Genomic DNA, 23383 nt, shown 5'->3' with positions numbered 1-23383 from the left:
TGTATTCTGTTGTATTCTCTTTTATTCTGTTGTATTCTGTTGTATTCTGTTGTATTCTCTTTTATTCTGTTGTATTCTGTTGTATTCTCTTTTATTCTGTTGTATTCTGTTGTATTCTCTTTTATTCTGTTGTATTCTCTTTTATTCTGTTGTATTCTGTTGTATTCTCTTTTATTCTGTTGTATTCTGTTGTATTCTATTTTATTCTCTTTTATTCTGTTGTATTCTGTTGTATTCTCTTTTATTCTGTTGTATTCTGTTGTATTCTCTTTTATTCTGTTGTATTCTGTTGTATTCTGTTGTATTCTCTTTTATTCTGTTGTATTCTGTTGTATTCTCTTTTATTCTGTTGTATTCTCTTTTATTCTGTTGTATTCTGTTGTATTCTCTTTTATTCTCTTTTATTCTGTTGTATTCTCTTTTATTCTGTTGTATTCTGTTGTATTATCTTTTATTCTGTTGTATTCTGTTGTATTCTGTTGTATTCTCTTTTATTCTGTTGTATTCTGTTGTATTCTCTTTTATTCTGTTGTATTCTGTTGTATTCTGTTATTTTGTTTTATTCTGTTGTATTCTCTTTTATTCTGTTGTATTCTGTTGTATTCTCTTTTATTCTGTTGTATTCTGTTGTATTCTCTTTTATTCTGTTGTATTCTGTTGTATTCTCTTTTATTCTGTTGTATTCTCTTTTATTCTGTTGTATTCTCTTTTATTCTGTTGTATTCTCTTTTATTCTGTTGTATTCTGTTGTATTCTCTTTTATTCTGTTGTATTCTGTTGTATTCTGTTGTATTCTCTTTTATTCTGTTGTATTCTCTTTTATTCTGTTGTATTCTGTTGTATTCTCTTTTATTCTGTTGTATTCTCTTTTATTCTGTTGTATTCTGTTGTATTCTCTTTTATTCTGTTGTATTCTCTTTTATTCTGTTGTATTCTGTTGTATTCTCTTTTATTCTGTTGTATTCTGTTGTATTCTCTTTTATTCTGTTGTATTCTGTTGTATTCTCTTTTATTCTGTTGTATTCTGTTGTATTCTCTTTTATTCTTTTGTATTCTGTTGTATTCTCTTTTATTCTGTTGTATTCTGTTGTATTCTCTTTTATTCTGTTGTATTCTCTTTTATTCTGTTGTATTCTCTTTTATTCTGTTGTATTCTGTTGTATTCTGTTGTATTCTCTTTTATTCTGTTGTATTCTCTTTTATTCTGTTGTATTCTGTTGTATTCTCTTTTATTCTGTTGTATTCTGTTGTATTCTCTTTTATTCTGTTGTATTCTCTTTTATTCTGTTGTATTCTCTTTTATTCTGTTGTATTCTGTTGTATTCTCTTTTATTCTGTTGTATTCTGTTGTATTCTCTTTTATTCTGTTGTATTCTCTTATTCTGTTGTATTCTCTTTTATTCTGTTGTATTCTGTTGTATTCTCTTTTATTCTGTTGTATTCTCTTTTATTCTGTTGTATTCTGTTGTATTCTCTTTTATTCTGTTGTATTCTCTTTTATTCTGTTGTATTCTCTTTTATTCTGTTGTATTCTCTTTTATTCTGTTGTATTCTGTTGTATTCTCTTTTATTCTGTTGTATTCTGTTGTATTCTCTTTTATTCTGTTGTATTCTGTTGTATTCTCTTTTATTCTGTTGTATTCTGTTGTATTCTCTTTTATTCTGTTGTATTCTGTTGTATTCTCTTTTATTCTGTTGTATTCTCTTTTATTCTGTTGTATTCTGTTGTATTCTCTTTTATTCTGTTGTATTCTGTTGTATTCTCTTTTATTCTGTTGTATTCTGTTGTATTCTCTTTTATTCTGTTGTATTCTCTTTTATTCTGTTGTATTCTCTTTTATTCTGTTGTATTCTGTTGTATTCTGTTGTATTCTCTTTTATTCTGTTGTATTCTCTTTTATTCTGTTGTATTCTCTTTTATTCTGTTGTATTCTGTTGTATTCTCTTTTATTCTGTTGTATTCTGTTGTATTCTCTTTTATTCTGTTGTATTCTCTTTTATTCTGTTGTATTCTCTTTTATTCTGTTGTATTCTGTTGTATTCTCTTTTATTCTGTTGTATTCTGTTGTATTCTCTTTTATTCTGTTGTATTCTGTTGTATTCTCTTTTATTCTGTTGTATTCTCTTTTATTCTGTTGTATTCTGTTGTATTCTCTTTTATTCTGTTGTATTCTGTTGTATTCTCTTTTATTCTGTTGTATTCTGTTGTATTCTCTTTTATTCTGTTGTATTCTGTTGTATTATCTTTTATTCTGTTGTATTCTGTTGTATTATCTTTTATTCTGTTGTATTCTCTTTTATTCTGTTGTATTCTGTTGTATTCTCTTTTATTCTGTTGTATTCTGTTGTATTCTCTTTTATTCTGTTGTATTCTCTTTTATTCTGTTGTATTCTGTTGTATTCTCTTTTATTCTGTTGTATTCTGTTGTATTATCTTTTATTCTGTTGTATTCTGTTGTATTATCTTTTATTCTGTTGTATTCTCTTTTATTCTGTTGTATTCTCTTTTATTCTGTTGTATTCTGTTGTATTATCTTTTATTCTGTTGTATTCTGTTGTATTATGTTTTATTCTGTTGTATTCTCTTTTATTCTGTTGTATTCTGTTGTATTCTCTTTTATTCTGTTGTATTCTGTTGTATTCTCTTTTATTCTGTTGTATTCTGTTGTATTCTGTTGTATTCTCTTTTATTCTGTTGTATTCTGTTGTATTCTCTTTTATTCTGTTGTATTCTGTTGTATTATCTTTTATTCTGTTGTATTCTGTTGTATTATCTTTTATTCTGTTGTATTCTGTTGTATTCTCTTTTATTCTGTTGTATTCTGCTTATTCTCTTTTATTCTGTTGTATTCTGTTGTATTATCTTTTATTCTGTTGTATTCTGTTGTATTATCTTTTATTCTGTTGTATTCTCTTTTATTCTGTTGTATTCTGTTGTATTCTCTTTTATTCTGTTGTATTCTCTTTTATTCTGTTGTATTCTCTTTTATTCTGTTGTATTCTGTTGTATTATCTTTTATTCTGTTGTATTCTGTTGTATTCTCTTTTATTCTGTTGTATTCTCTTTTATTCTGTTGTATTCTCTGTTGTATTCTCTTTTATTCTGTTGTATTCTCTTTTATTCTGTTGTATTCTGTTGTATTCTCTTTTATTCTGTTGTATTCTGTTGTATTCTCTTTTATTCTGTTGTATTCTGTTGTATTCTCTTTTATTCTGTTGTATTCTGTTGTATTCTCTTTTATTCTGTTGTATTCTGTTGTATTCTCTTTTATTCTGTTGTATTCTGTTGTATTATCTTTTATTCTGTTGTATTCTGTTGTATTATCTTTTATTCTGTTGTATTCTGTTGTATTCTCTTTTATTCTGTTGTATTCTCTTTTATTCTGTTGTATTCTCTTTTATTCTGTTGTATTCTGTTGTATTATCTTTTATTCTGTTGTATTCTGTTGTATTATCTTTTATTCTGTTGTATTCTCTTTTATTCTGTTGTATTCTGTTGTATTCTCTTTTATTCTGTTGTATTCTGTTGTATTATCTTTATTCTGTTGTATTCTGTTGTATTCTCTTTTATTCTGTTGTATTCTGTTGTATTCTCTTTTATTCTGTTGTATTCTGTTGTATTCTCTTTTATTCTGTTGTATTCTCTTTTATTCTGTTGTATTCTGTTGTATTCTCTTTTATTCTGTTGTATTCTGTTGTATTCTCTTTTATTCTGTTGTATTCTGTTGTATTCTCTTTTATTCTGTTGTATTCTCTTTTATTCTGTTGTATTCTCTTTTATTCTGTTGTATTCTGTTGTATTCTCTTTTATTCTGTTGTATTCTCTTTTATTCTGTTGTATTCTCTTTTATTCTGTTGTATTCTCTTGTATTATCTTTTATTCTGTTGTATTCTGTTGTATTCTCTTTTATTCTGTTGTATTCTCTTTTATTCTGTTGTATTCTCTTTTATTCTGTTGTATTCTCTTTTATTCTGTTGTATTCTGTTGTATTCTTTTATTCTTTTGTATTCTTTTATTCTGTTGTATTCTCTTTTATTCTGTTGTATTCTGTTGTATTCTGTTGTGTTCTCTTTTATTCTGTTGTATTCTGTTGTATTCTCTTTTATTCTGTTGTATTCTGTTGTATTCTCTTTTATTCTGTTGTATTCTGTTGTATTATCTTTTATTCTGTTGTATTCTGTTGTATTATCTTTTATTCTGTTGTATTCTCTTTTATTCTGTTGTATTCTCTTTTATTCTGTTTTATTCTGTTGTATTCTCTTTTATTCTGTTGTATTCTCTTTTATTCTGTTGTATTCTGTTGTATTCTGTTGTATTCTCTTTTATTCTGTTGTATTCTGTTGTATTATCTTTTATTCTGTTGTATTCTGTTGTATTATCTTTTATTCTGTTGTATTCTCTTTTATTCTGTTGTATTCTGTTGTATTCTCTTTTATTCTGTTGTATTCTGTTGTATTCTCTTTTATTCTGTTGTATTCTCTTTTATTCTGTTGTATTCTGTTGTATTATCTTTTATTCTGTTGTATTCTGTTGTATTCTCTGTTATTCTGTTGTATTTTGTTGTATTCTCTTTTATTCTGTTGTATTCTGTTGTATTCTCTTTTATTCTGTTGTATTCTGTTGTATTCTCTTTTATTCTGTTGTATTCTCTTTTATTCTGTTGTATTCTGTTGTATTCTCTTTTATTCTGTTGTATTCTGTTGTATTCTCTTTTATTCTGTTGTATTCTGTTATATTCTCTTTTATTCTGTTGTATTCTGTTGTATTCTCTTTTATTCTGTTGTATTCTGTTGTATTATCTTTTATTCTGTTGTATTCTGTTGTATTATCTTTTATTCTGTTGTATTCTGTTGTATTCTCTTTTATTCTGTTGTATTCTGTTGTATTCTCTTTTATTCTGTTGTATTCTCTTTTATTCTGTTGTATTCTCTTTTATTCTGTTGTATTCTGTTGTATTATCTTTTATTCTGTTGTATTCTGTTGTATTATCTTTTATTCTGTTGTATTCTGTTGTATTATCTTTTATTCTGTTGTATTCTCTTTTATTCTGTTGTATTCTGTTGTATTATCTTTTATTCTGTTGTATTCTGTTGTATTATCTTTTATTCTGTTGTATTATCTTTTATTCTGTTGTATTCTGTTGTATAACTGATTTTTATGTTTTGGGGGGAATTTCACGCAAGTTTTCCAGGCCGATATTACCCTTAATATTGAGTGTAGCGTTATGCAGAGGCCAGAAATGAACTCCCCGTCTCGTTTTACCCAAGAAGAGTCACCGTTTTCATGAAAATAACCTCAAATAACATAAATATAGCTGATTTTCATGTTTTTGGAGGAATTTCACGCGAGCTTTCCGGGCCAATATCTTCCTTAATATTGAGTGTAGCGTTATGCCGAGGCCAGAATTGGATTCCTCGTCTCGTTTTACTAAAAAATAGTGCACGGTTTCAATGAAAAATACAAAAATAAAGGTTATTTTTATGTTTTGGGAATTTCACGCGAGATTTCCTGGCCGATATCTCCCTTAATATTGAGTGTAGCGTTATGACGAGGCCAGAAATGGATTCCTCGTCTTATTTTACCCAAGAAGAGTCGCCGTTTGCATGAAAATAGCTTCAAATAACATAAATATAATTGATTTTCATGTTTTTTTGATAATTTCACGCTAGTTTTCCGTGCCGATATCTCCCTTAATATTTAGTGTATCGTTATGCCGAGGCCAGAAATGGATTCCTCGTCTCGTTTCCTTCTCGTTTAGTCGCCTTTTGCAGGACATGGCCGCTTTTTATTTTTTATTTTTTATTTTTCTAGGGACCCAAAGTATAACACTTTCACCTCAAGTACGAGAGTCCAGTGCGGGACACCTGGCGATTTCTGAGCCCCACACTGCTTTTATCACCCAAATAACCGCCTTCTCATATGATTATTGTTTAAAGGGTTAATTATTGGGGCTTCTTGGCATCAGGTATGGGTCAGAAGCCGGTAAATGCGCGGCTTTGAGTACGATAATCTAGCATCGGTGCGCGGTAAAAAATCATAACACAGCTGATCGTCCACGCAGTTCCTCCTTCACGACGTGTTTTGAGAGGTGTTTGCAGTGTTTTTGGCGGTAAGACAGTGTATTTTTACGTTCATGGTACAGAGGAAGGGTCAAACTACCACCAGGGTCATTGAATACCCCTGAAAATGCTTACAACGCCTACGGAAGCCTTGTCAAATACGTGTTTATAGGTGACGAGTTTTGACCCCGCGCCGTATCAGCTGTTCTTAAGAGGTCATAAAGGAGATGAATCGTGTTCCCGTGAGTGACTTTTAACGTTCATGGTACAGAGGAAGGGTCAAGCTACCACCAGGGTCATTATCTACCTCTGGAAATGTCCCCCACAACGCCTACGAAAGCCTTGTCAAATATGTGACTCATTGACCTCAAGCATCAACCGCCCCCAAAATCATGTTACCGTTGATGAGGTTTCAGGCCCTGCTGCTGCTCTGCTTCTAAAAGGTGAAAAAAAAAGAGATTAATCGCTTTCCCGTGAGTGTTTTCTCACCTTCATAGTACAGAGTTACGTCATGTGACGGACGAGTGTGTGACGTGACAGCAGTGTTTAAATGTGTTACGTGATCCCAGAGAGTGTTACACGTTGTGACATTAGTAGTATTCTGTTACCTGGATACATGATAGGGCTGTTACTGGCTGTGTTACATCACTGTGTTAAGGTGACGTGGGCTCTCAGGTGTTATGCAGTGTTAACAGTGCCACCGACAGTTCCATGTTCAGCAGGTGTTACGTGATGCAAGACAGATTAGTTACCCAGTGTTACAGTGTCTTGTTAACCACCTACCTGGTGTGACCCCCCTCCTGTGATGTGGGCTCAGCCAGGGTGTTTAATATGCAGTGCCACAGACAGTGTTATGTTACCAGGCAGTGTTCACAGTGGCATAGATTCGTGTGGTGCCAGAATCAGTGTGATGCCAGCCATTCGTGTCGGGGACGGCAAATGTATAGAATAACACCCATGTGACCCTGGGACCCTGTACAGAGGCTTCGGGAATATTCGCACTGCTGTGATGTAGTACTCTTGTTAATTAAAGTTAATCTCACGTCAAGGCTGACCTGACCAGGGCTACAGCAGGTCACACAGGGCTGTCACCTACCAAAACAACCTCGCTTATCATCACCACAAGCTCTTTAGTGGGTGTGCGTTTAGGGCAGGCTGTGGTGGTAATTACAACATTTCTAGCACATCCAGCCTGGTTTTGACAAGCCAGCAGACGTGTTTAGGTTACAAGGGGTGTTCTTTTCTGCGGGCTCTTCCTTTCTCACCCCTGGAGCTCGCTGTCTCTCTCTCTCTCTCTCTCTCTCTCTCTCTCTCTCTCTCTCTCTCTCTCTCTTTTCCTTCAATTTTTCCTCTTTTGTCCTTCTTTTTCCTCCATATTCTTTTATTGCCTTCAATTTCTCCTCTCTTTTCCTTCTGTATTCCTCTCTTTTCCTTCTATACTTCGATATCTCAAAGAATTTGTGATCAGATTATGTAACATCTATTTTGGAGGTTTAAATCATGTCACAAATTTGGCCCTTCGCTGCTACTTGTTAAAGACACAAATTTGGCCAGTCGCTGCTACACGTTAATTAACGGCTGTGTCCCCAACATACCTTCTCCTCACCTCAGTCTTCCCCTCAGGAGCGTGACACCAAGATGACCTACCAGAATGTGAGCATCGTGCTGTCGCCCACCATGCAGATTTCTCACCGGTGCTCAATGTCTTCTTGCTCAACCGTGCCTACCTCTTTGGGGAGTCGCCATCAAAAGTGAGCCTTCGGGGACTTGGGGAAGGACACCCCACACCCACACAGAAGCATGGAATAGACTGGAGGAGGAGGTGGTTTGTTCAAGAAACATTTTAAGGAAAGGCACGGCATGGTGGTAATTACAAGATTTCTAGCACACGACGGGTTTGACAAGCGGACAGGTGGCGTGTTTATGTCACAGGGTGTATTTCTCCACGCTGGCCTCACGGTCTCTTTCAGGTCGATGGGCGGTGAGACTGCCAGCTCCAGGGTGAAGAAAGGAAGAGCGTCAAAATACACCCTTGTGACATAAACACGCCACCTGTCCGCTTGTCAAAACCCATCGTAGTTGCTGGAAATGGAAAAGAATGCTGCTATCCAGTTTAAAATGTTGCCCCTGATGTTATAACTTTTTTCTCAATTAATCTCCTGTGTGGAACTTTATCAAATGCTTTAGCAGAATCGCAATATGCAACATCCACTGCGCTGCCTTCGTCCAGATACTGTGTCCATTGGTCCAGCACGGCAATGAGCTGCAGCCGGCACCGTTCATCATCTGCCCGTCTGTAGTATTGTTTTCTGCTGAGTGGTTGATAATTCTTCAAATGCTCTGAAAATTTTCTCTTATTATGGTTTCCATTATTTTGCATATGACAGGTCAAACTCACTGGTCTGTAATTACCTGGTTCATTTGTATCAGCCTTCTTATAGATGGGTGTAATGTTGGCCAGTCTTCATTAACTCACTGGTCTGTAATTACCTGGTTCATTTGTATCAGCCTTCTTATAGATGGGTGTAATGTTGGCCAGTCTTCATGTAACTCACTGGTCTGTAATTACCTGGTTCATTTGTATCAGCCTTCTTATAGATGGGTGTAATGTTGGCCAGTCTTCATGTAACTCACTGGTCTGCAATATCTTCCTGAGTGTCCTCCCTCTTTATCACCTGTGGGCCTGGAGTGCCAGGCAGTGTTAACAGTGCCACAGACAGTGTTATGTGATGCAAGACAGATTAGTTACCCAGTGTTAGGCTGTCTTGTTACCTGACCTGCCTACCCTCTCCTTTGAAATTGGGTCAGGTGTTATGCAGTGCTATGTGATGCCAGGCAGTGTTCATAGTGGCATAGATTTGTGTGGTGCCAGAATCAGTGTGGTGCCAGTCATTGGTGCCAGGGACGGTATATGTATAGAATAACACCCAGGTGGCCCTAGGACAAAGCTTTATTATTCTCCCTCACTCCCTCAATGTTACCAGCTTACCGTAGGCATAACATTGTATCTTTCTGTTTCTGGCCCATAAATATTGCAAAAGAGCATCAGTAATTACTGACGTTAACAATAATTATAAATGCATATTGTTATCTTTATGGGGCGATAGTTTGGGGTCAGAAAGACAATACGCCAAGTACTACTAAGGGCTGGTAACCCTAAACTACCACTTGAGCCAGCTAAACGTAATATATGGAGGAGAAAGAGAATAAATGAACCTGTGGACATACCCACAACTCCTGTGAAAGCCTTGTCAAATATGTGTAGGCCTACTTGTGTGCCAACATATGTAAGAGCATGGGCCTAACTTTTCTTCTTCCTCCTCAGGTTTCGGGCGCCCAGCCGTACGTGAACTAACAGTCTTGGCTTCAGGGCAGGTCACTAAAATGGTATGTGTGTGTGTGTGTGTGTGTGTGTGTGTGTGTGTGTGTGTTAGGTTTTCATCATTAATATAAAAGCTTGTTGGGGTGAGAGGTGGAGTCAGAGGTCAGCGATGAATAGATACGTTTATTGGGGTAGTGAGAACAGACTCCCGCCGTGAGGGGCGGCCGGGCTAACTGAGGCTTTCGCACTAATTAATTTTTTTCTTGGTAGATGGTGGCTTGCGCTAATTGCGGTTCGCTCTAATTGATCTCGCTCTAACTGTAATTACCTGGTTCATTTGTATCAGCCTTCTTACAGATTGACGCACCAGTCACTGTTGGGCGATTGGAGGAAATAGAGGGAAATGAGAGGGGGTGAAAGGTGGAATAGTGAAGAGGAAGAATAAGGGAGAGGTTTACCATCACAAGGGCAATTTATCATCGGTAATGTTATGACAGTATGGTCAGAGGTCACCAAATATATTAGGCTGGTGTACGAAGGCACCCTTGTTCACAGCCCTGGGTAAGCACACATGTTTGCGCGTGATGAAAATAAGAAGCGCAATTAAGGTATGCGAATGACTGTTGATAAGTTGTGTTAAACGCATCTGGTGGTAGGCGTTGGATGTGATTGTTGAAAGGTGGTTGATGACACCAGCGCCATCCTGTCAGTGTCGAGTTTGCCTCCGTCGCCGGTGTTGGGCACGATGAGCCTCTTGGCTGTCTTGACGGCGACCTCGGCCCTTCCGTTGGATTGTGGGTATTGGGCGGAGGACATGCGCACCAACACGCCCCACTTTTTCAGGAACTCCATCATCTCGTCGCTGGCCAGGTTCGTGCCGCCATCCGTGGATACTTGCTCGGGGCCCCCAGCAGGCGAAGCATCGCCGCAGTTGCGTCTGATTCTCTGGGACGTGGCGCCGTGGAAGTGAGCTATTTCAGCCAGCCGGCAAGCCTGTCGGCGTAGGCTGCGTACGTGTCCTTCGTGCTGGAACATGTCGGCCACCGTCTGCTGGAACGGGTACTCAGGGGCGGCGTCATCGCCAGCGTTTCAGCGGCTGCGATGGCGCGTGTTTCGCATTCTGTGCATGCGGAGCGGTGGTGCCGCAGGTCCCCCTCAATCCCCGGCCAGTATACACACTGCCTCGCCCTCCGCAGCATGGAACCGAGGCCCTGGTGGCTGGCGTGTAGGTTTGCTGCTACCTGCTGTCGGAGAGCTTCGGGGATGACGAGGCGCACGTACCCTGGTCAAACATGTATGTCACTACGTCGTGCATCACTGCCAGCCTGTCCTCGCCCCATAGAAGGGACGCAGGGATGCCACTCTGTGCTTTATGCTGGTGCCAGTCACCCGCCATGACCTTGGCGACTAACATCTGGTACGTCGGGTCGTCGGCGGCCTTCCGCTTGACCTCCTTCGTCCACCACGCCGTCCCTCCTGATCGGTGCAGGCTATGACTGCGGCGGCGACTGCCCTGATGATATCCTCGTCCGAGTCGAGGTCCGCTGTTGTCGGGGTGCCCTGAGAGCTGGGTAGCGGGACAGAAAGTCGGCTGTTGTATTCTGTTGTATTCTGTTGTATTCTGTTGTATTCTCTTTTATTCTGTTGTATTCTGTTGTATTCTCTTTTATTCTGTTGTATTCTGTTGTATTCTCTTTTATTCTGTTTTATTATCTTTTATTCTGTTTTATTCTGTTGTATTCTAATTTATTCTGTTGTATTCTGTTGTATTCTCTTTTATTCTGTTGTATTCTGTTGTATTCTCTTTTATTCTGTTGTAGTCTGTTGGATTCTCTTTTATTCTGTTGTATTCTCTTTTATTCTGTTGTATTCTGTTGTATTCTCTTTTATTCTGTTGTATTCTGTTGTATTCTCTTTTATTCTGTTGTATTCTGTTGTATTATCTTTTATTCTGTTGTATTCTGTTGTATTCTGTTGTATTATCTTTTATTCTGTTGTATTCTGTTGTATTCTCTTTTATTCTGTTGTATTCTGTTGTATTCTCTTTTATTCTGTTGTATTCTGTTGTATTCTCTTTTATTCTGTTGTATTCTGTTGTATTCTCTTTTATTCTGTTGTATTCTCTTTTATTCTGTTTTATTCTGTTGTATTCTCTTTTATTCTGTTGTATTCTGTTGTATTCTCTTTTATTCTGTTGTATTCTCTTTTATTCTGTTGTATTCTGTTGTATTCTCTTTTATTCTGTTGTATTCTCTTGTATTCTGTTGTATTCTGTTGTATTATCTTTTATTCTGTTGTATTCTGTTGTATTATCTTTTATTCTGTTGTATTCTCTTTTATTCTGTTGTATTCTGTTGTATTCTCTTTTATTCTGTTGTATTCTGTTTTATTCTGTTGTATTCTGTTGTATTCTCTTGTATTCTGTTGTATTCTCTTTTATTCTGTTGTATTCTGTTGTATTCTGTTGTATTCTCTTTTATTCTGTTGTATTCTGTTGTATTCTCTTTTATTCTGTTGTATTCTGTTGTATTATCTTTTATTCTGTTGTATTCTGTTGTATTCTCTTTTATTCTGTTGTATTCTCTTTTATTCTGTTGTATTCTCTTATTCTGTTGTATTCTCTTTTATTCTGTTGTATTCTGTTGTATTCTCTTTTATTCTGTTGTATTCTCTTTTATTCTGTTGTATTCTGTTGTATTCTCTTTTATTCTGTTGTATTCTGTTGTATTATCTTTTATTCTGTTGTATTCTGTTGTATTCTCTTTTATTCTGTTGTATTCTGTTGTATTCTCTTTTTATTCTGTTGTATTCTCTTTATTCTGTTGTATTCTGTTGTATTCTCTTTTATTCTGTTGTATTCTGTTGTGTTGTCTTCTCTTTTATTCTGTTGTATTCTGTTGTATTCTCTTTTATTCTGTTGTATTCTGTTGTATTCTCTTTTATTCTGTTGTATTCTGTTGTATTCTCTTTTATTCTGTTGTATTCTGTTGTATTCTCTTATTCTGTTGTATTCTGTTGTATTCTCTTTTATTCTGTTGTATTCTATTGTATTCTGTTGTATTCTCTTTTATTCTGTTGTATTCTGTTGTATTCTCTTTTATTCTGTTGTATTCTGTTGTATTCTCTTTTATTCTGTTGTATTCTGTTGTATTATCTTTTATTCTGTTGTATTCTGTTGTATTATCTTTTATTCTGTTGTATTCTGTTGTATTCTCTTTTATTCTGTTGTATTCTGTTGTATTCTCTTTTATTCTGTTGTATTCTTGTGTATTCTCTATTATAAAGATTTATTCTGTTGTATTCTGTTGTATTCTCTTTTATTCTGTTGTATTCTCTTATTCTGTTGTATTCTGTTGTATTCTCTTTTATTCTGTTGTATTCTGTTGTATTCTCTTTTATTCTGTTGTATTCTGTTGTATTCTCTTTTATTCTGTTGTATTCTGTTGTATTATCTTTTATTCTGTTGTATTCTGTTGTATTCTCTTTTATTCTGTTGTATTCTCTTTTATTCTGTTGTATTCTCTTTTATTCTGTTGTATTCTGTTGTATTATCTTTTATTCTGTTGTATTCTGTTGTATTCTGTTGTATTCTCTTTTATTCTGTTGTATTCTGTTGTATTCTCTTTTATTCTGTTGTATTCTCTTTTATTCTGTTGTATTCTGTTGTATTCTCTTTTATTCTGTTGTATTCTCTTTTATTCTGTTGTATTCTGTTGTATTCTCTTTTATTCTGTTGTATTCTGTTGTATTCTCTTTTATTCTGTTGTATTCTGTTGTATTCTCTTTTATTCTGTTGTATTCTGTTGTATTCTCTTTTATTCTGTTGTATTCTGTTGTATTCTCTTTTATTCTGTTGTATTCTCTTTTATTCTGTTGTATTCTCTTTTATTCTGTTGTATTCTCTTTTATTCTGTTGTATTCTGTTGTATTCTCTTTTATTCTGTTGTATTCTGTTGTATTCTCTTTTATTCTGTTGTATTCTGTTGTATTCTCTTTTATTCTGTTGTATTCTGTTGTATTCTCTTTTATTCTGTTGTATTCTGTTGTATTATTCTGTTGTATTATCTTTTATTCTGTTGTATTCTGTTGTATTCTCTTTTATTCTGTTGTATTCTGTTGTATTCTGTTGCATTCTGTTGTATTCTGTTGTATTCTCTTTTATTCTGCTGTATTCTGTTGTATTCTCTTTTATTCTGTTGTATTCTGTTGTATTCTCTTTTATTCTGTTGTATTCTGTTGTATTCTCTTTTATTCTGTTGTATTCTGTTGTATTCTCTTTTATTCTGTTGTATTCTGTTGTATTCTGTTGTATTCTGTTGTATTCTCTTTTATTCTGTTGTATTCTGTTGTATTCTCTTTTATTCTGTTGTATTCTGTTGTATTCTCTTTTATTCTGTTGTATTCTGTTGTATTCTCTTTTATTCTGTTGTATTCTGTTGTATTCTCTTCTGTTGTATTCTGTTTATTCTGTTGTATTCTCTTTTATTCTGTTGTATTCTGTTGTATTCTCTTTTATTCTGTTGTATTCTCTTTTATTCTGTTGTATCTTTTATTCTGTTGTATTCTTCTGTTGTATTCTGTTGTATTCTGTTTTATTCTGTTGTATTCTGTTGTATTCTTTTATTCTGTTGTATTCTGTTGTATTCTCTTTTATTCTGTTGTATTCTCTTTTTATTCTGTTGTATTCTGTTGTATTCTCTTTATTCTGTTGTATTCTGTTGTATTCTGTTTTATTCTGTTGTATTCTGTTGTATTCTCTTTTATTCTGTTGTATTCTGTTGTATTCTGTTGTATTCTGTTGTATTCTGTTGTATTCTCTTTTATTCTGTTGTATTCTGTTGTATTCTCTTTTATTCTGTTGTATTCTGTTTTATTCTGTTGTATTCTGTTGTATTCTGTTGTATTCTCTTTTATTCTGTTGTATTCTGTTGTATTCTCTTTTATTCTGTTGTATTCTGTTGTATTAACTTTTATTCTCTTGTATTCAGTAGTATTCTCTTTTATTCAGTTTTAATCTGTTGTATTCTGTTGTATTCTTTTATTCTGTTGTATTCTGTTGTATTATCTTTTTATTCTGTTGTATTCTCTCTTATTCTGTTGTATTCTGTTGTATTCTCTTTTATTCTGTTGTATTCTGTTGTATTCTCTTTTATTCTGTTGTATTCTGTTGTATTCTCTTTTATTCTGTTGTATTCTGTTGTATTCTGTTGTATTCTCTTTTATTATTTTGTATTCTCTTTTATTCTTTTGTATTATGTTGTATTCTCTTTTATTCTGTTGTATTCTCTTTTATTCTGTTGTATTCTGTTGTATTCTCTTTTATTCTGTTGTATTCTGTTGTATTCTTTTTTATTCTGTTGTATTCTCTTTTATTCTGTTGTATTCTGTTGTATTCTCTTTTATTCTGTTGTATTCTGTTGTATTCTCTTTTATTCTGTTGTATTCTCTTTTATTCTGTTGTATTCTCTTTTATTCTGTTGTATTCTGTTGTATTCTCTTTTATTCTGTTGTATTCTGTTGTATTCTGTTGTATTCTCTTTTATTCTGTTGTATTCTGTTGTATTCTCTTTTATTCTGTTGTATTATCTTTTATTCTGTTGTATTCTGTTGTATTCTCTTTTATTCTGTTGTATTCTCTTTTATTCTGTTGTATTCTGTTTTATTCTGTTGTATTCTGTTGTATTATCTTTTATTCTGTTGTATTCTGTTGTATTCTATTTTATTCTGTTGTATTCTGTTGTATTCTCTTTTATTCTGTTGTATTCTGTTGTATTCTCTTTTATTCTGTTGTATTCTGTTGTATTCTCTTTTATTCTGTTGTATTCTATTTTATTCTGTTGTATTCTGTTGTATTCTCTTTTATTCTGTTGTATTCTGTTGTATTATCTTTTATTCTGTTGTATTCTGTTGTATTCTCTTTTATTCTGTTGTATTCTCTTTTATTCTGTTGTATTCTGTTGTATTCTCTTTTATTCTGTTGTATTCTGTTGTATTCTCTTTTATTCTGTTGTATTCTGTTGTATTATCTTTTATTCTGTTGTATTCTGTTGTATTCTCTTTTATTCTGTTGTATTCTGTTGTATTCTCTTTTATTCTGTTGTATTCTGTTGTATTCTCTTTTATTCTGTTGTATTCTGTTGCATTCTCTTTTATTCTGTTGTATTCTGTTGTATTCTCTTTTATTCTGTTGTATTCTGTTGTATTCTCTTTTATTCTGTTGTATTCTGTTGTATTATCTTTTATTCTGTTGTATTCTGTTGTATTCTCTTTTATTCTGTTGTATTCTCTTTTATTCTGTTGTATTCTCTTTTATTCTGTTTTATTCTGTTGTATTCTGTTGTATTCTCTTTTATTCTGTTGTATTCTCTTTTATTCTGTTGTATTCTGTTGTATTCTGTTGTATTCTCTTTTATTCTGTTGTATTCTGTTTTGTTCTGTTGTATTCTGTTGTATTCTCTTTTATTATGTTGTATTCTCTTTTATTCTGTTGTATTCTCTTTTATTCTGTTGTATTCTGTTTTATTCTGTTGTATTCTCTTTTATTCTGTTGTATTCTGTTGTATTCTCTTTTATTCTGTTGTATTCTGTTGTATTATCTTTTATTCTGTTGTATTCTGTTGTATTATCTTTTATTCTGTTGTATTCTGTTGTATTATCTTTTATTCTGTTGTATTCTGTTGTATTATCTTTTATTCTGTTGTATTCTGTTGTATTATCTTTTATTCTGTTGTATTCTGTTGTATTATCTTTTATTCTGTTGTATTCTGTAGTATTCTCTTTTATTCTGTTGTTCTCTGTTGTATTCTCTTTTATTCTGTTGTATTCTCTTTTATTCTGTTGTATTCTGTTGTATTCTCTTTTATTCTGTTGTATTCTGTTGTATTCTCTTTTATTCTGTTGTATTCTCTTTTATTCTGTTGTATTCTGTTGTATTCTGTTGTATTCTGTTGTATTATCTTTTATTCTGTTGTATTCTGTTGTATTCTCTTTTATTCTGTTGTATTCTGTTGTATTATCTTGTATTCTGTTGTATTCTGTTGTATTATCTTTTATTCTGTTGTATTCTGTTGTATTCTCTTTTATTCTGTTGTATTCTGTTGTATTATCTTTTATTCTGTTGTATTCTGTTGTATTCTGTTGTATTATCTTTTATTCTGTTGTATTCTGTTGTATTATCTTTTATTCTGTTGTATTCTGTTGTATTCTCTTTTATTCTGTTGTATTCTGTTGTATTCTCTTTTATTCTGTTGTATTCTCTTTTATTCTGTTGTATTCTGTTGTATTCTCTTTTATTCTGTTGTATTCTGTTGTATTCTCTTTTATTCTGTTGTATTCTGTTGTATTCTCTTTTATTCTGTTGTATTCTCTTTTATTCTGTTGTATTCTGTTGTATTATCTTTTATTCTGTTGTATTCTGTTGTATTCTCTTTTATTCTGTTGTATTCTGTTGTATTCTCTTTTATTCTGTTGTATTCTGTTGTATTCTCTTTTATTCTGTTGTATTCTGTTGTATTCTCTTTTATTCTGTTGTATTCTGTTGTATTCTCTTTTATTCTGTTGTATTCTGTTGTATTCTGTTGTATTATCTTTTATTCTGTTGTATTCTGTTGTATTCTGTTGTATTCTCTTTTATTCTGTTGTATTCTGTTTTATTCTGTTGTATTCTGTTGTATTCTCTTTTATTCTGTTGTATTCTGTTGTATTCTCTTTTATTCTGTTGTATTCTGTTGTATTCTCTTTTATTCTGTTGTATTCTCTTTTATTCTGTTGTATTCTGTTGTATTCTCTTTTATTCTGTTGTATTCTATTTTATTCTGTTGTATTCTGTTGTATTCTCTTTTATTCTGTTGTATTCTGTTGTATTCTCTTTTATTCTGTTGTATTCTCTTTTATTCTGTTGTATTCTGTTGTATTCTCTTTTATTCTGTTGTATTCTGTTGTATTCTCTTTTATTCTGTTGTATTCTGTTGTATTCTGTTGTATTATCTTTTATTCTGTTGTATTCTGTTGTATTATCTTTTATTCTGTTGTATTCTGTTGTATTCTGTTGTATTATCTTTTATTCTGTTGTATTCTGTTGTAATCTCTTTTATTCTGTTGTATTCTGTTGTATTATCTTTTATTCTGTTGTATTCTGTTGTATTATCTTTTATTCTGTTGTATTCTGTTGTATTCTCTTTTATTCTGTTGTATTCTGTTGTATTCTCTTTTATTCTGTTGTATTCTGTTGTATTCTCTTTTATTCTGTTGTATTCTGTTGTATTCTCTTTTATTCTGTTGTATTATCTTTTTTTCTGTTGTATTCTCTTTTATTCTGTTGTATTCTGTTGTATTATCTTTTATTCTGTTGTATTCTGTTGTATTCTCTTTTATTCTGTTGTATTCTGTTTTATTCTCTTTGTTTTTCTGTTGTTTTCTTATGTTTTCTGTTGTTTTTCTTTTGCTTTCTGTTGGTTTTCTTTTGTTTTATGTTGTTTTTCTGTTGTTTTCGGTTGTTTTCTTTTGTTTTGTGTTGTTTTTCTTTTGCTTTCTGTTGTTTTTCTGTTGTTTTCCGTTATTTTTCTGTTGTTTTTCTGTTGTTTTCTAATCTTTTCTGTTGTATTTCTGTTGTTTTCCGTTATTTTTCTGTTTTTCTGTTGTTTTCCGTTATTTTTCTGTTGTTTTTCTGTTGTTTTCTGTTGTTTTTCTGTTGTTTTCTGTTCATTTCATTTGTTTTTCTGTTGTTTCCTGTTGTTTTTCTTTTGTTTCCTGTTGTTTTTCTGTTGTTTCCTGTTTCTTGTTGTTTTTCTGTTGTTTCCCGTTGTTTTCTGTTGTTTTTTCTGTTGTTCTCTGTTGTTTCCTGTTGTTTCCTGTTGTTTTCTGTTCTATTCTGTTGTTTTCTGTTGTATTTTAATGTATTCTGTTCTATTCCGTTGTTTTTCTGTTGTTTCCTGTTGTTTCTTGTTGTTTTTCTGTTGTTTCCCGTTTTTTCTGTTGTTTTCTGTTGTTTCCTGCTGTTTTCTGTTCTATTCTGTTGTATTTTAATGTATTATGTTCTATTCCGTTGTTTTTTGTTGTATTCTGTTGTATTCTGTTGTATTTTAATATATTATGTTCTATTCCGTTGTTTTTTGTTGTATTCTGTTGTATTCTGTTGTATTTTAATGTATTATGTTCTATTCCGTTGTTTTTTGTTGTATTCTGTTGTATTTTAATGTATTCTGTTGTCTATTCTGTTGTATTCCAGTGGTGTCATCAGAATCGGTGTACGTTTAGAAATAAGGAACGTTTATGCATTTTTATCATTGACCTGGAAAAAACACAAACGTTTGCTTAATTATGGATGAACGGCTTAGAGTTGCCTCGTGCAATATCAGGTAATGTGGCCCAAATACTGGCCACTGGGGGGCGTGGACTATTACAACATAATTTAGAGGTGTGCCGGCAGGTGTGTGAGGTGCCAGGTCAGGTGTGCCAGCGTTAGTTACCCCGTTAGGAGCGATTCTAACACCCGCGTCATCGGGGGCCGCCGGACTTGACCCCAGCCCCGTACAGACAGTTTTTCTTACGCTGTGTCACTAATTATCGTTTGCAAGAGTCGCCACAACGCCCCACGCATTCACTGTCGATGGGGAAAGGCTTGCCTACACTGGCGTTAGCGTAGATGATGTAATATTGCAGAAAACAAGCTCAAATGTTCTCGGCGGGACGGGGCGGGGCGGGGCGGGGCAGTTTGACATCCACCTCGTAACAAAATTTTCGTCTTCACGGCTAAAATACATCTTTCCTGCACTACTCTCATGTATCCACGTGTGCACGGGCGTGGAAGGCTGTCGTGGGCGTACGGGCGTGATCTTAAGTGTCTTCCTTTTTGAGAAAATAAGGATATATATTTTTCGTGGCGGGCTGGGACAGTAACCTAGCCCGTAACATATTTTTTCGTCTTCACGGCTAAAATACATCTTTCCTGCACTACTCTCATGTATCCATGTGTGCACGGGCGTGGAAGGCTGTCGTGGGCTTATGGGCGTAATCTTAAGTGTCTTCCTTTTCGAGAAAATAAGGATATATATTTTTTGTGGCGGGCTGGGGCAGTAACCTAGCCCGTAACATATTTTTTCGTCTTCACGGCTAAAATACATCTTTCCTGCACTAATCTCATGTATCCACGTATGCACGGGCGTGGAAGGCTGTCGTGGGCTTATGGGCGTGATGTTAAGTGTCTTCCTTTTTGAGAAAATAAGGATATATATTTTTCGTGGCGGGCTTGGGCAGAAACCTAACCCGTAACATTTTTTGTTTTCACGGCTAAAATACATCTTTCCTGCACTACTCTCATATATCCACGTGTGCACGGGCGTGGAAGGCTGTCGTATGAATCGAACTCGAGCTCTCTCGTTTGTGAGCCGAGTGTGCTAACCACTGCACCACGAAGCCCCCTGCTGGGTTGGGGGGGGGGGGGTTAGTTTGCATATGTGGACATTTTTTGTGGTGTGTAGTGGGCTGGTGTAATAGTGGTTTGGGTCTGGTAATTCCTTGTATTTTACAGAAACCACTACATGCCTGAGATGACCCGTTAACACCTCGCCCCGCCCCCACCTTCCTGGCCTGCCCGCCCCCTGGCATAAATTGGTAAGAAATGCCTGCTGTTAATGGATATTCCAGTCCATAGCTATGTGGGGTGTGTTGTTATATATACCTTTGACCATAGCTGGGCGTTATCGCGATACTTTATCGCTGATAACAAAATCGGATTATCGACCATCCGCTACTTATTTAAATATATATCGGTATCTTCGTTACTTTTGTAACCAAACTAGCGATAATCGCTACTTTTTTTCCGCCTCTCAGAAAAAAAATGTTGTCTCCTTACTGCGCATGCGTGGCCCGGTGTTGTGTGAAAAAACTTCGGGGTATGAAATATCTTCCGTGATGAGATTTCATACTTAGGTCATGAAAATTAATACACTAGGTTATTTTTTTTATGCTAATCAAAAATCAATATATCATAGAGAAAAATCATTTAACTTTGCCCCAAAAATGATTATTCACTGCCTCAAATTTGATATTCCATATTCGTTGGTGAGCATGCCATGGTATTGAAGGCACCCGGTGTTGTGTTATTTGGTGTCCCATTGTCAAAAGCTGGCGCTTTTGTGTACAAACACTGGTCTCTCGTGAACTGCGCATGCTCAGACCATTAAGTGTAGACCTGTACAGTCTCACAATGTTTTTTTAACACATTAAGAGTTGCTGGAAAAGGCGGAAAATGTGTGATATATACAAGATAAGAGGCGGCCATCAGCTTAACGTGTGAACTTTTATCATCGATACTCAGTAAGCCCTTTGACCTCTACCGAGTGAAGAATTAAGGGGGATCGACCTGATATATGAGGTCAGATGAGGCGTGAATGTCGTAAACAATGAATTAGGTTTAGGGGTGAGCTCACAAAGGCGACCGTGTGACCTTATTTAAATGGCCGCCGTGGTCGTTCAGAAGCTCATCGTTTTTTACTGATTTCCGGTAAAGTAGAGTACGTGGCGGCACGGGGCTTGAGGGGCAGGGCGACACGTGCATTGTATTCCTGTGTGTGAAGTTGGAGAGCGGGATATAAGCCGGTAAGGTCAGAAAGGTCACGTATATAACTGGCTTGGGGTGTCCGGCTCCATATATGACCTTAATTATTAATGACCTCTAAGACCTTCGGGCACTATGATAGGGAGAACTAAGATGAATGACCTAATGTATGGGGTCAAATGAGGTGTGAGTGTCTTAAATATTGAATTATGGGCGTTTAGCGGTGAGGTCATAAGGGCGTGATGGAGCGAACCATATGTGACGTATTTTCTCAGTTATCAATAACACCTAAGAACTTTGAACGCTATGAGAGGAGAACTAAGCTGAATGACCTAATGTATGGGGTCAAATGAGGTGAGGGTCTTAGATATTGAATTATGGGCGTTTAGCGGTGAGGTCATAAGGGCGTAACCGGCGGATGTGACGTATTATCTCGGTTATCAATGACACCTAAGAACTTTGAACGCTATGATAGGGAGAACTAAGCTGAATGACCTAATGTATGGGGTCAAATGAGGTGTGAGTGTCTTAAATATTGAATTATGGGCGTTTAGCGGTGAGGTCATAAGGGCGTAACCGGCGGCGGATGGGAGCGAACCATACGTGACCTTATATCCGTGAGTTTTGACCAGTGTAAGACGCCTGGGTACTCCTATATTAAGTTTTAGTGTGTATTTGTGTTGTATTATTGCAGACATGAGGTGTGGGTTGTGTTACTCAGGAAATATTGAAGGTTAACGTGAGCTAGAAGTGTTTAAAGGGTGACTCGTCTAGCGGGCGGGGTGAATTTTACGAATTTTTCAGATTTATTTATTTCAGTGTTATTTCTCTTGATTTTTTTGCGTTTTCATCGTCATGGTTGTGATTTCGTGTGTGTTTGAGGTGGTATTGATGGTGATTGTGGTGATTTTAGGTGATGCATGTGGTGGTGATGACCCGGGGTGGTGAACCTATTAACTCTAAGGGGAATATGTAGGTTAGCGTTGTTGCCTTGACCACATGTGCTTACCCTAGACCATCGGGTGTCATTCTAGAGTTATACATGCTCCTGGTACTGCGAAGGCTGGCATGAACTTATATTTTGCCTGTCAATATTTACTTTGCTCTCACAGGAGGTTAAGGTTAAAATCTAAGTTTAATCCAAGGTTAGGATAACTTAGTGATGACCAGTATCTTATCCTAGACCTGGGGGCTTCGTGGTGCAGTGGTTATCAGTTAGCACACCCGGCTCACAACCGAGAGAGCCTGGGCTCGATTCCCGGGCAGAGTGGGAAAATTTGGGAGGCTTTTCCGATACCCTATGCCCCTGTCCACCCAGCAGTGTACCAGATATTAATTGGGGGTTGTGTCCCATCTCCTGGGATCTGTTCCCTTCTTTAATTCCTTCCCCTTCTGTCTCTCTCCGGCATATGACCACAGATGTTGCGCCGACTAAATGAAATTTTCGAACTTTTTTATCCTAGACCATCGGGTGTTATTCTGGAGGTCTGCTCATGATACCGTGAGGTCTGGAATTGACCTATTTTGTCTGTCAATTTTTATCTTGCTCTCACAGGAGGTTATGTTAAAATCTAAGTTTAATTCAAGGTTAGGATAACTTAGTGCTGACCGGGCATTTTTTTTGTTAATGTTTCCGATATTTTTCAGCCCTTGAATATATAAATAAGTGTGAAGTGATGAGACTTGGGTGTTTTTTCTGGAATAACACCCACTTGTTTAGGATAAATAGGCAGGATAGGCCTCTCACAGTCACCACACTGCCGTTGATGTCACTGGCGGGAGAGGTGGCTACGGTCATCTCCATACTCACCGCCTCTTAAAATATTGTCTTGGGGTGCAACGCTGTATATATTTGTTTTATTTCATTGTGGTAGTAGAGCGCACGGCAGGTACGGTTAACCCGGTAGCTGTGGGGATCATGTTTCTTAACTTGGTAGCAGCGACACATCAAATTTGTGTCTTTACTGTGTAGCAGCGACGGGCCAAATTTATGTCTTTGCCGTGTAGCAGCGACGGGCCAAATTTGTGGCTTTACTGTGTAGCAGCGACGGGCCAAATTTGTGTCTTTACCGTGTAGCAGCGACGGGCCAAATTTGTGGCTTTACCGTGTAGCAGCGACGGGCCAAATTTGTGCCATGATATAAACCCCCCAAAATAGATGATACATAATCTGATCACAAATGCTTTATATATAATATGAAATGGTTTGTGTGAGGGGAGATTTTTTTCTATTTTTCTTGCTTGGAGGGACCATTAAGAAACATGATCCCTGCTGCTTCCACCACTAGGTTAAAGGCCCTTCCCTCTAAGCGAGAAAAATGAGAAAAAAATCATCACTCACACAAACCACTTCATAATATCAATTCATTTGTGATCAGTTTATTCATCATCCATTTATTTTTATTTTTTTTTTTACGTCTTGACCTATTGCGCCGGTAGGCTTC

At 35.1% G+C, this 23383-nt stretch overlaps 1 non-coding gene across 50 annotated transcripts in view; it reads left to right on the top strand.

Annotated features, from left to right (window-relative positions):
* LOC127009111 (uncharacterized) overlaps positions 1-23383 on the top strand; it is a 123553-nt gene that overhangs the window by 17649 nt on the left and 82521 nt on the right. For 36 of the 50 annotated variants that reach the window (XR_007761658.1, XR_007761657.1, XR_007761641.1 and 33 more), the window contains exon 1: positions 19848-19993. The exons of 7 other annotated variants lie outside the window; for them this stretch is intronic. This is a non-coding gene — a transcript (uncharacterized LOC127009111). Of the gene's footprint in view, positions 1-5963; positions 6111-19847; positions 19994-23383 lie in introns of those variants that run through there. 7 more of the 50 variants (XR_007761617.1, XR_007761615.1, XR_007761616.1 and 4 more) reach the window with 4 other exon arrangements.

The sequence above is a fragment of the Eriocheir sinensis genome, chromosome 39 (genome assembly GCF_024679095.1).
Source record: "Eriocheir sinensis breed Jianghai 21 chromosome 39, ASM2467909v1, whole genome shotgun sequence".
Taxonomy (NCBI): domain Eukaryota; kingdom Metazoa; phylum Arthropoda; class Malacostraca; order Decapoda; family Varunidae; genus Eriocheir; species Eriocheir sinensis.
Note: the sequence above shows the minus strand (reverse complement) of the source record. Positions and strands in the feature narration are given on the sequence as shown.